Here is an 11440-nt window from a genome sequence, read left to right as displayed (position 1 = left end):
AGGACGTGTTTAAGTTAAGGCTTTTAAAGCAGTTATAATGCTCATTACTGAAGCCAATGAAAAGCAGAGCATACACACATATAGGTTCACCCATGAGTTACGCATCAGGCTTCATTTTCTCCATTTTGAAACAACAAACACTCTTTAGCTAAAAAGTAGTGAAAACAATTGGTAGCTCTAAACCACCATTGTGTTTTGGGTTCTATGGAGTTTTGAAATGTATTTGTGATGGTTTAACTATTCATAAAAAATTCACAATGTTTGAGTGTAGTTACTTAAACCAAGCGATAGAGAGTTTACTAGAATTAGTTCTGCCTAAAATCAATTATCTGTTCTCACTATCATTTTAATGAGTGATATACGTGAAGTTTTCAATGTGTTAGACCTTCACTTGATATATGATTCAGAACACTAATAAATAGCTTATCTTTACTAAACATAATGCATTCAGAAGGGGGCAAATGGGAATGATGAGATGAGGAGAGCCAGCAGGCAGGATCAGTTGAGCAACAGAAATCACATGTGAAAAAAAAAAAAAAAACAGAAAAAGGTGCAAAAATGAGAATAAACCTCCCATAACTACAAAACTATTGGCAGCAAATGAGTGTGAATGTATGTAGCTATACAGTGGGGCAAAAAAGTATTTAGTCAGCCACCGATTGTGCAAGTTCCCCCACCTAAAATGATGACAGAGGTCAGTGATTTGCACCAGAGGTACACTTCAACTGTGAGAGACAGAATGTGAAAAAAAAATCCATGAATCCACATGGTAGGATTTGTAAAGAATTTATTGGTAAATCAGGGTGGAAAATAAGTATTTGGTCAATAACAAAAATACAACTCAATACTTTGTAACATAACCTTTGTTGGCAATAACAGAGGTCAAACGTTTACTACAGGTCTTTACCAGGTTTGCACACACAGTAGCTGGTATTTTGGCCCATTCCTCCATGCAGATCTTCTCGAGAGCAGTGATGTTTTGGGGCTGTCGCCGAGCAACACGGACTTTCAACTCCCGCCACAGATTTTCTATGGGGTTGAGGTCTGGAGACTGGCTAGGCCACTCCAGGACTTTCAAATGCTTCTTACGGAGCCACTCCTTTGTTGCCCGGGCGGTGTGTTTTGGATCATTGTCATGTTGGAAGACCCAGCCTCGTTTCATCTTCAAAGTTCTCACTGATGGAAGGAGGTTTTGGCTCAAAATCTCACGATACATGGCCCCATTCATTCTGTCCTTAACACGGATCAGTCGTCCTGTCCCCTTGGCAGAAAAACAGCCCCATAGCATGATGTTTCCACCCCCATGCTTCACAGTAGGTATGGTGTTCTTGGGATGCAACTCAGTATTCTTCGTCCTCCAAACACGACGAGTTGAGTTTATACCAAAAAGTTCTACTTTGGTTTCATCTGACCACATGACATTCTCCCAATCCTCTGCTGTATCATCCATGTGCTCTCTGGCAAACTTCAGACGGGCCTGGACATGCACTGGCTTCAGCAGCGGAACACGTCTGGCACTGCGGGATTTGATTCCCTGCCGTTGTAGTGTGTTACTGATGGTGACCTTTGTTACTTTGGTCCCAGCTCTCTGCAGGTCATTCACCAGGTCCCCCCGTCTGGTTCTGGGATCTTTGCTCACCGTTCTCATGATCATTTTGACCCCACGGGATGAGATCTTGCGTGGAGCCCCAGATCGAGGGAGATTATCAGTGGTCTTGTATGTCTTCCATTTTCTGATGATTGCTCCCACAGTTGATTTTTTCACACCAAGCTGCTTGCCTATTGTAGATTCACTCTTCCCAGTCTGGTGCAGGTCTACAATACTTTTCCTGGTGTCCTTCGAAAGCTCTTTGGTCTTGGCCATGGCGGAGTTTGGAGTCTGACTGTTTGAGGCTGTGGACAGGTGTCTTTTATACAGATGATGGGTTCAAACAGGTGCCATTCATACAGGTAACGAGTGGGGGACAGAAAAGCTTCTTACAGAAGACGTTACAGGTCTGTGAGAGCCAGAGATTTTCCATGTTTGAGGTGACCAAATACTTATTTTCCACCCTGATTTATGAATAAATTCTTTACAAATCCTACCATGTGAATTCATGGATTTTTTTTTCACATTCTGTCTCTCACAGTTGAAGTGTACCTCTGGTGCAAATTACTGACCTCTGTCATCATTTTAGGTGGGGGAACTTGCACAATCGGTGGCTGACTAAATACTTTTTTGCCCCACTGTAAATATTAAGGGAACAAATGAGAGAATACAAGTTCCAGAAGACCACAAATTTCTGATGGTCTCTAAAAAAGGACACCATTCTACATGTTACATACTGTGCTTTTGACATCGAATTAAGGTTTTGAAATAAATTTGAAATCAGCAGTGATTCAGCCGTAATGGAACAGGTGAAAATTCACAAACACATGCAAACTGACCGCAGTTTCTTTCCAGAGATGACACTTGTCCTTTAAATTGAATTCACACAATATTAAAGTTGTGGTGATAATTTTAAGCATGCCCAAAAACATCAGGCACTTTTGAGTTTGTGAGACTGCATCAGAAAAATATTACACTAAACATGAAATTCACTTTTATTAAAGTAAGATGTTGATGGGGTCCAGGTGATCATAAAGGCTAGAGGAGCAGAGGATGGTAGGACGAGAGGAAGTGGTCTAGTGTGAATTAACACAGCAATTAGTAAACATGCAAGCGGGTAAGTAGTAGTAGGGGATTGAAGTTAGCGTTGCATGATTTCTCTTAATTTGGTCATAGCTGAGACCTACTTCAACAGCAATGATGAGCTATCTGTGCAAATTATGAGTCCACAGTGACACTTCAGACAACCCAGCGCTCTGCCATCATCATGATACTTCCAGTAAATGATCGATGAATAGCATAAGTGTAGGAAAGCTGTTTGGAAGTGTATCTCAAAAAGAAAGATCAGTCAAATCCAAACAAGAACTGATTTGTTTTTAAAATATAATAAAATATAATTAGCTGACGCTGACACCGCTAAATTATTCTCGCAGCAAGCTTCTGTCAGTGTTGTTAATGGATTAAGATGACTGACAGTCGAGGGTGTAAAGACCCTCCCCATCTGCACATCACAAGCTCTTTGTTTTCTGATATTTCTAACGTTATAATCTTCCTCACTTTCTTAACACAAACCTGTTAGAACAGACAAAAATTACATCATCAGCACAGCTGGTTTAAAAAAAATAACAAAGACAGTGTTTTGCTGTTTGTTTCCTTCAACTTCTTCAGTGAGACCAAGAAGTTAAAGAGTTCAACTTTTTTTTTTAGTGCTGTATCCTACCTCTGCTTTAGAAAATAAACTTCTAGGGTTCATCATTCAATATGTGTTAAGTACACAGACACCAAAGACCAGTAATTTTAAAAACCTCAGACTTTAGTTAGCTCCTGCACTTGAACTAATAACCATAATCAGCTGCAGTTCAGTGTCAGCTCTCATGGTGGATGTTCAGCGTGTCTGCAAGTAAACCTGGCAGAGACTAAACATGAGTTTCCTCTCAGTGACCTTTTTTGTTGTTTAACAAATCATCTCCAGCTTACTGGCCTGAACCTCTGAAGGGCCTTAATGCTGACTGATATTCATCTAAAGGTTTTTTTTTTTCAACATCAGCAAATCAATGAAAAGACCAGAATCAGAAAAATCAGTGTGTAACTGTCACGTCCGCAGTAGCAGACGAGTGGAGGTTGGAAGTAGGACCCAAGATGCAAGCACTGACTTTAATGAGAGTGAGCTTTATTGCGACAGAGATAGAACAAGCAGCAAAGGAGGTGGCAAGTGCTGAACCTAAGATTAACTAAACTGGGAAAAACTAACACAAGCAGACCTGAAACAGAGATGCAGGGAGACTCAGGGAACCAAGCTAGGGTGAGGCAGGGAAATAACGCAGACAAACCAGCAACAGGTAGGAGAACACACAGGGCTTAAATACACACAGCAATAATCAAGGGATGAGAGACAGGAGGGAAACACACCTGGGAGAAATCAGAGCTGATGAGACAGGGGAAACGTAACCCGCACACACTCACATGAAACAGAGACCTTCAGAATAAAACAGGAAACTCACAGACACGGAGTCCCAGACAAGACGCTGGTTATTATCTTTCTACTGCCACTCCACTAGTGGTATCTACAGTTGCTGATTACAGGCGGGGAGTCAATGCAGCTAAACATTTACATTCTTTGTACACAAGCAGTTAACAAGGTCCAAACAGCAGCAATTGATGATCTAGATGGTCTCACCTTACAAACTCATTGAAATGAAGAAAAGAAAACTAAACTGTATCCATTTCTGGCTTAGAAGCAAAGATAATAATAAACCCTGTGGAAAACACATAATTTTGTCCTTTCTACTGAAATACATTTAAAACATCATCACAGTATGATGAGATTGAAAAAAAAAAAGCATGCAATATCAAACACATTTGTTGATCATTTCACAGTTTAAAGGTTAAGATGAGAGAAACTTGTAATCCAAAGATTATTCATCCACTTTGATGACATCAGGCTGAGAGACAGAACAGATTAAGGCCTGTCCGAAAGGGTAAACACTATCATTCTGTCACTTGTTGCCACATTGTTATGCAAGAGGTATTTTGCAGATTCCTTGACACACATGGCATGGTTACTGAAAGATAACTGTGAGAAAATTAGAATACTGTCTTGGAAACAAGGCCCCCCTGCCCCTGGAATTAAACTGCCTGATAGACCCCATAGAGCCACAGTGGAAACCGTCTTGCAGTTTCTGCAGTCCAAGCTAGACAAGTGCAACGAGGTAAGCTGGCATCGATTAAGGCAGTTTGTGTTGTACGCTCAGCACTCAGTCGGAATGAATCATGTCTGATCTCCCAGTTTCTAAAAGGTGCCTAGCAGCCGACAGCTTGTAGGTCTGGATCCTCATTTCCCTCATGGGACTTCGATTTAGGCTTCACACCCTTCAGCATCCTCCCTTTGAACTCTCAAGGATGCTGATTTGCAAAGGCTTTCCCTAAAATCAGCTTTTCTGATGTCCATAATACATAATGCAATGTAACTGCACATTTTGATGTTTGGGATGTCTCGATTTTCTTTAGTTTTGTATTTCTTCTTCCTGGTTGTATCAACAAAAGATTTGAAGCTTCAAAGCCTCAAAGACAGAGCCTACCAGTGACATCCAATGGATGATTACAGTTATAGCATTCACAAACTTCCAAATGATTCACACATCTTGTTGATTCCAGGTCCAACATAAAATCAATAAAGACTAGACTGCAGAGACTGTACCTCAGCTGCAATCCCCAGTAAACTTTGGTCCAGTTAGCTCTGGTTTCTGGTTAATCCTGAGGTGGAGCAGCTGATGTCGTTGTCTCTAGTGAAACTGGTTGGGTGCTCTGCTGAGGAGCCCCAGGCTTCGCCATCAGCTGGAGTCTCTGCTGAGGAGCCTCAGCCTCTGGTGTATCCAGAGAATCCTACCGGTATGTGTCATGCCTATTCCGTGTTGCCTGAGTTTCCACACTACCATTGCCACCAAAAAAGTTGGCAACAGTACATTTGAATACTCATAGATAACAAGAATAATTATATTTTGGCATAAAATTACAACAACATATAAAATATTTTAAATCACTAATACTGTGATTCTGATCTATGGCAGCTGTGGCAACAACCTCACATTGGGTGTTGGTGTAATTTGTTAAGCACTGTAGATAAAACTCTATTAAAGAAACTCGTACACTAAGATACAGAGTAATTAAAAACCAATATCAAACCTTCCTTGTTAAATAAAGAATCAGAAAGGCTATAGGTGCTTTCTTTAAAAAATGACATATTTGATAGGTTTCAGTCTGTTTATAGAGCAAATCACAGCACAGAGGTTTCTGGAAAATGTTTGTTACTATAGCTTCACAGATAAAACACAGCTATTTTTTTCTTGAGAGCCAGTTAACAATGTTTTACTGTCCTTCTAGTACTGTGTTTAACTGAATTAACAAATACATGACTGCAAACATTTATCTAAATGTAACAATGACAAAATGGAAATTATTTGAATTGGCTCTGAAAGTTGAAACTCCCCAAATATTGAAGGACTGATGGCCTTTTTCTCCAATAAGCACAATTATGCTTTTTCAATCCCTGGTCTATCAAAACTAAATTATCGTAGTAGTGGAGAAGTAAATGCCTGGCAAATTTTTCTGAAGAAAATCAACTTTGTTTATCCTGAAACTCAACGTATCACGTGGTAAGTATTGATTCCAGGCACCATTTTTAGCCAAGTATTCCTTCTCATTCTCAAAGCCTCATTACAACTGAGGTCATTAAAGCAGCAGTAGGATCCATGCTGTCTGAGCATAGCCATTTCTGTAATGAAGTCCATATGCCCACGAGGAGCCTATGACCACGACAGCCAGCCGACGCTGGGGTTTCCGCACATGGGTGAGTGAGTGAGTGAGTGAGGGGGATGAGGAGGTGAAGAAAGGGTAGTTTGGGTTCATGGTATGTGCCTTTCATCTGCAGAGGTAGTGGAAACGAATGTGCTGTCGGGATCACACTGCCTGAGGAGTTCAAAAAAATGCCCCTCAACACACACACACACACACACACACACACACACACACACACGCACGCCCACACACACACACACGCACACACACACGCCCACACACACACACACAAAACCACGCCCACACACACACACACACACACACACACACGCCCACACACGCAAAACCACACACACACACACACACACACACACACACACACACACACAAAACCACACACACACACACACACACACGCACGCCCACACACACACAAAACCACATACACACACACACGCACGCCCACACACACACACACAAAACCACGCCCACACACACACACACACACACACACACACACACACACACACACACACACACACACACACACACACAGACTGAGGTAATATTTGTATGTCTTTCAGTTTTCCTGACTTTGTCCAAAGGCTTGAATTGTACTTTATTAAAAGCTCTTCTTTCTCAAAGTGAAGACACTTTTTTGAAAGTGTAAAAATTTTGCAATACTATATCTTGATAAGTGAGTACATTTTTGATTTTGAACCAGACTTCTGGATTTTAAAGCCCGAACTAATAATTCTTAAATGTATGAGTTGTTTTTCTTGGACTTTATCCCAGTCTACCCTTGTCCTTTGCTGGAATGTCAGTTCAGCTTCCCTCAGGTCTTTCCCATGTTCCTAGTGCTCCCCCTGTTCAGGATTTGTTAGTGAAGATTTTTAACTCACTCTGGCCTCCTTGTGTTGCCCAGATCCTGACAGTTGCTTCTGGGTAAAAAACAAAACAAAACAAAACAAACGCACAAAAAATATGGTAACAAAAATTAGCATGATGTTTCAGTGTGTGGAGTACAGAAACCCTAGTATGATGTCATAGTGGCAAAGTCTATCTATTATATAGTTTATGTTCCAAACCAGTGTGTGCTGCGTTGTTTCGTCAGACTTGAGCTTAACTGACTTCATACTTTTTCCAACTCTCTGGCTCCCCTGTTCTAATGTGAAACAGTCTTCAATTATTTAGGGATGCTTAGTTTGAAGCTAGCTTACCCTGAAAACTGTTTATTTTGCTTAAGTAAACACAGTTTTGTTTGAAGGAACTGTTGTAAAGATGTTGCTATAGAGCATCGAAAAATACACAAACAGTGAAAAAACTTCACCAAACAGTGTTGCTTGAATTTCTGTTCACACCCCCCAAAGTGCTCCCTCTTACACAACAATGCGAAGCATATAATTAAGACCCAGTCTAAACTGATGGCACGTTCCCATTGTCTTTCAAAATCTCTTGCAGGCGTCAGTGTTAACCTTTGAAATGTATACTGTATGTGTTTGTATGTTGGATTTAAAAAGACAGAGAAGAAAGATGTGTTCAGAAGCAAATACAGAAAAATGTATAGGACAAGCCAAGAGAAACGATCCAAAGGAGGCAAGAATCAGAGATTACTGTAAGAGTAAAAAACATCTGAACCACCAATAGTTGGTGACTCACATCTGAACACTCATAAATGCACAAGTTCTGATATCAAGAAACACAAGATTTTTCATTTATAGGGGCAGTGTGGATGAGGTGGTTGTGCTCAAGCAGGGTCTCTACAGAATGCATGGTTACCTTGTAACCTTGGTTCTCTGAGCGAGAGACTATCTTTCCACTCTGTTGCATGTTCTATATGTGTATATGTATTTTTACAAATATACATATATAGACTCTGGCCCAGTCAAGCCGAGCTGGAGGGCGGAAGGCATCGGTCTGTTAGACACAAGACTGGCCTCAGCGAGTCCCGCCTCCTGCCTCAGCCAAGCCTGCCCATCCATCTGCGGTCTCCACACCACCACCTGCTACAGGGACCAAGGCAGTGGGTTCCCCTCTACATGAGCTCAAGGGCAGGGCCGGCCCGTGGCATAGGCCATATAGGCAAATGCTAAGGGCGCCGTCCATCAGGGGGCACCACGCCAGTGCCACAAATGTTGAAAGAAAAAAAAAAAAGTTGGTACTATTATTTCTAAATACAAAAAATAATCCCACGTTAATTAAAATGCAAAGTAAAGCTTATTTAATAGAAATATTATTTGTTACAACATTACGCCCCCCCTCCCCGCACGGTGCACCCCCTCCCTTCCCGTATCATGGTTCCTTTTGGACGTCACCACATCAAAAAATCAACACAAGATGTCAAAACGGCCAAAACTGTCAGGTGCCCAGGGAAGAAAAAAGAGAAAAGAAGAGGAGGAGAAACGAGAAAAAGACAGAGGTAGGTAACGTTAGCCTACATGAAATTATTTGTCTGAATGTGATAGTAACCTAAATTTTTAGCATTAAGCTAATGTTACATGATTCGCTAATTGCTAATCAATAAATAGCTAGTTAACTGTTTTAACGTCAGTTAATATTGTGGAGGGGGCTAAATTGTTATGGAAAATAATAATGTAACGTTAGGTAATTACAGTACTCCCACCTTTCCCACCATTCCTCATTTGTATTCATCTTTTAAGCAGGTGTTTTTTGTTTACATTGTTATTGCCTTCTGGTTAGCTAACGTTTACCCTGCAGGTAATAGTCACTTTTCCACCCCTGTATATATTATAGTTGTAAGCCTAGTTGTTAAAGTGCACATCATTAATGTTAATTAAGCAATATCACATGAGAGGGAATGCTGTTTTTTAATATGAGCACTTTTTTTTTTAAGATGCACTTAAAAAAATGGAAACTACATTTTTTAATGTGGTAGTGGATACAGCCATCTCTTCACTTGATGAGAGATTTCAGAACCTTGGAGAGGTGAATGACAAGTTTGGAGTACTCCTCAATTTCCACAACTTACAAAAAGAAGAGCTGCTACAGCAGTGCCAAACACTGAGTACTACTCTGACCCATGACAGCCAGCCGGACATTAATGGCACAGAACTTGCAATGGAAATGCAGAATTTCCCACCATTGCCATCAAAGAACATGACAAACATGGAACTCTTGACCTTCCTGCATGAGAAGAAGCTGGCAGAAATTTACCCCAACATGTGGGTTGCTCTGAGAATCTTTGCCACTCTTCCTGTTACAGTGGCTGCTGCTGAAAGAAGCTTCTCTAAGCTCAAACTCATTAAAACCTACCTGAGATCTACTATGATGCAAGAACGTCTCAGTGGACTTTCCATCATAAGCATAAATCATGTGGTCTCAAATCAGTTGTCATATGATGATGTTGTAGATGACTTTGCTGCAAGAAAGACTAGGAGAGTAAGGCTGTAGCAGGTGATGTGAGGTTGATGAGGGGGTGGTGTACAGTAATTTGTAAGTCATTCTAGTTAATGCAGTATTAAAAAGCACAACTAGAGAACTCTGTAGGATCCCTTTTTTTGTAATATAGTTGTTAAAGTCATACTGGTTTATTTAATATCTTGTTTTGTGCAGTGCCTTATTTATATTGTATTTTTAATTTATTTTATCCAACTTGTTGACACGTTTTATTGTGTTTATGTATGTAAAATTTATTGTATTTCATGTATTCATTTTTTATTTTTTGTATTCATTTATTTATTCATATATTTTTTTATCTTGTTAATTATTCTGATTGTGAATTTGCTTTCTTTAAGTAAAAAAAAAAAGGTCAAAGACAAAGCTATTCGGTTTCTTGTGAGTACACACACTACACTGCCGATGTAGGGGGGCGCCACCTAAAATCTTGCCTAGGGCGCCAGATTGGTTAGGGCCGGGCCTGCTCAAGGGGCAGCAACTACCAGAGCCTCGTGCAAGCCCTGCACAGTCATAGCCTGCTTCGTTTCAGTCAGAGTTCATCACGCCATCGTGTGATCAGAGCTCCCCATTACGTGTGTTCCACTCTTATGCAAACCTTCTCCGGCCACTTGTCTTTTTTTGACTCTAGGTCCTCTTTGAACGTTGCAGCCCGAGTCATGTTTGACCACTTAGTTTTGGTTTTGTCAGGGTTCCTGCGTCGTTGACCCATCGTTTTCAGTTTGTTCAACTTCAATTTATTTTGTCACTCGTTCTCATTTCCTGTTTTGCTGTTCCAGTTACTTCCATGTGTCATTAGTCAGATTATGTTCAGCTGTGTACTCACCGGTCTCTCATTATCATCCTTATTAGTCTGTGTATTTAAGTCATCAGTTCTCTCCAGCTCATGGTCTTGTCATTGCTCTTGTCTCTCCCACATGTGTGTCTATCCATTCAGTCAGTCAGTCAGTCGTTCATTCGTTCAGTCAGTTCAGCCACCTTATGTTCTGTTCATCCATTCTTCACAATTAACTCCAGCCTTCACCAACCTGTGAGTCTCGCGTTTGGGTGTGCTCTTCCTCACCTCCACACGGCGAAGCTCTGACAGGTTTGTTGTAAATAAATCTTGTAAATGTTTCTACTTGTGCAATAAGTCTGCTTTTGGGTCCAATTTTCACATACCACCAGTTCATGTCATATACTGTAAATCAGCAGCCTGCCTAAAAACAATAAGAGCCCATGCATATTTTCAGGCCAGTGAGACCTGTTTTTCACATCACTCTATCAAAGATAACAAGTGGAGTATCGTACTCACAGTTACTTGAAATTTAAGTGAAAACCAGGCTAAGTTTTTGCTAAGTTTTTATAAAAGAAAAAAGAAGCTTCATCAGAAACATGCTCTGAAGCTGATAGTGAATAAACAAAACAAATGTTTCAGTTTTCAGTAAAACAACGGTTTCCTCCATAATGACATGTCTCTCCACGAATACAAAGTAGCTGTATTTTTTCTGTTTAGTTTTCTGTAGTCTGAAAAAAACATTAAAAGGGAAAAGCCATGTCCATATTAAACATAGGGGCTTGCAAGAATTGGGCTCCCTGTGACTTTTGTCTCCTTGTTGTAAATATGTGTGGTTAACCACTGGAATTTCAGCCCTGGCTAAAGTG

This window comes from Simochromis diagramma, unplaced genomic scaffold (assembly GCF_900408965.1).
Source record: "Simochromis diagramma unplaced genomic scaffold, fSimDia1.1 OVJJ01000293.1, whole genome shotgun sequence".
Classification (NCBI taxonomy): Eukaryota; Metazoa; Chordata; class Actinopteri; order Cichliformes; family Cichlidae; genus Simochromis; species Simochromis diagramma.
Note: the sequence above shows the minus strand (reverse complement) of the source record.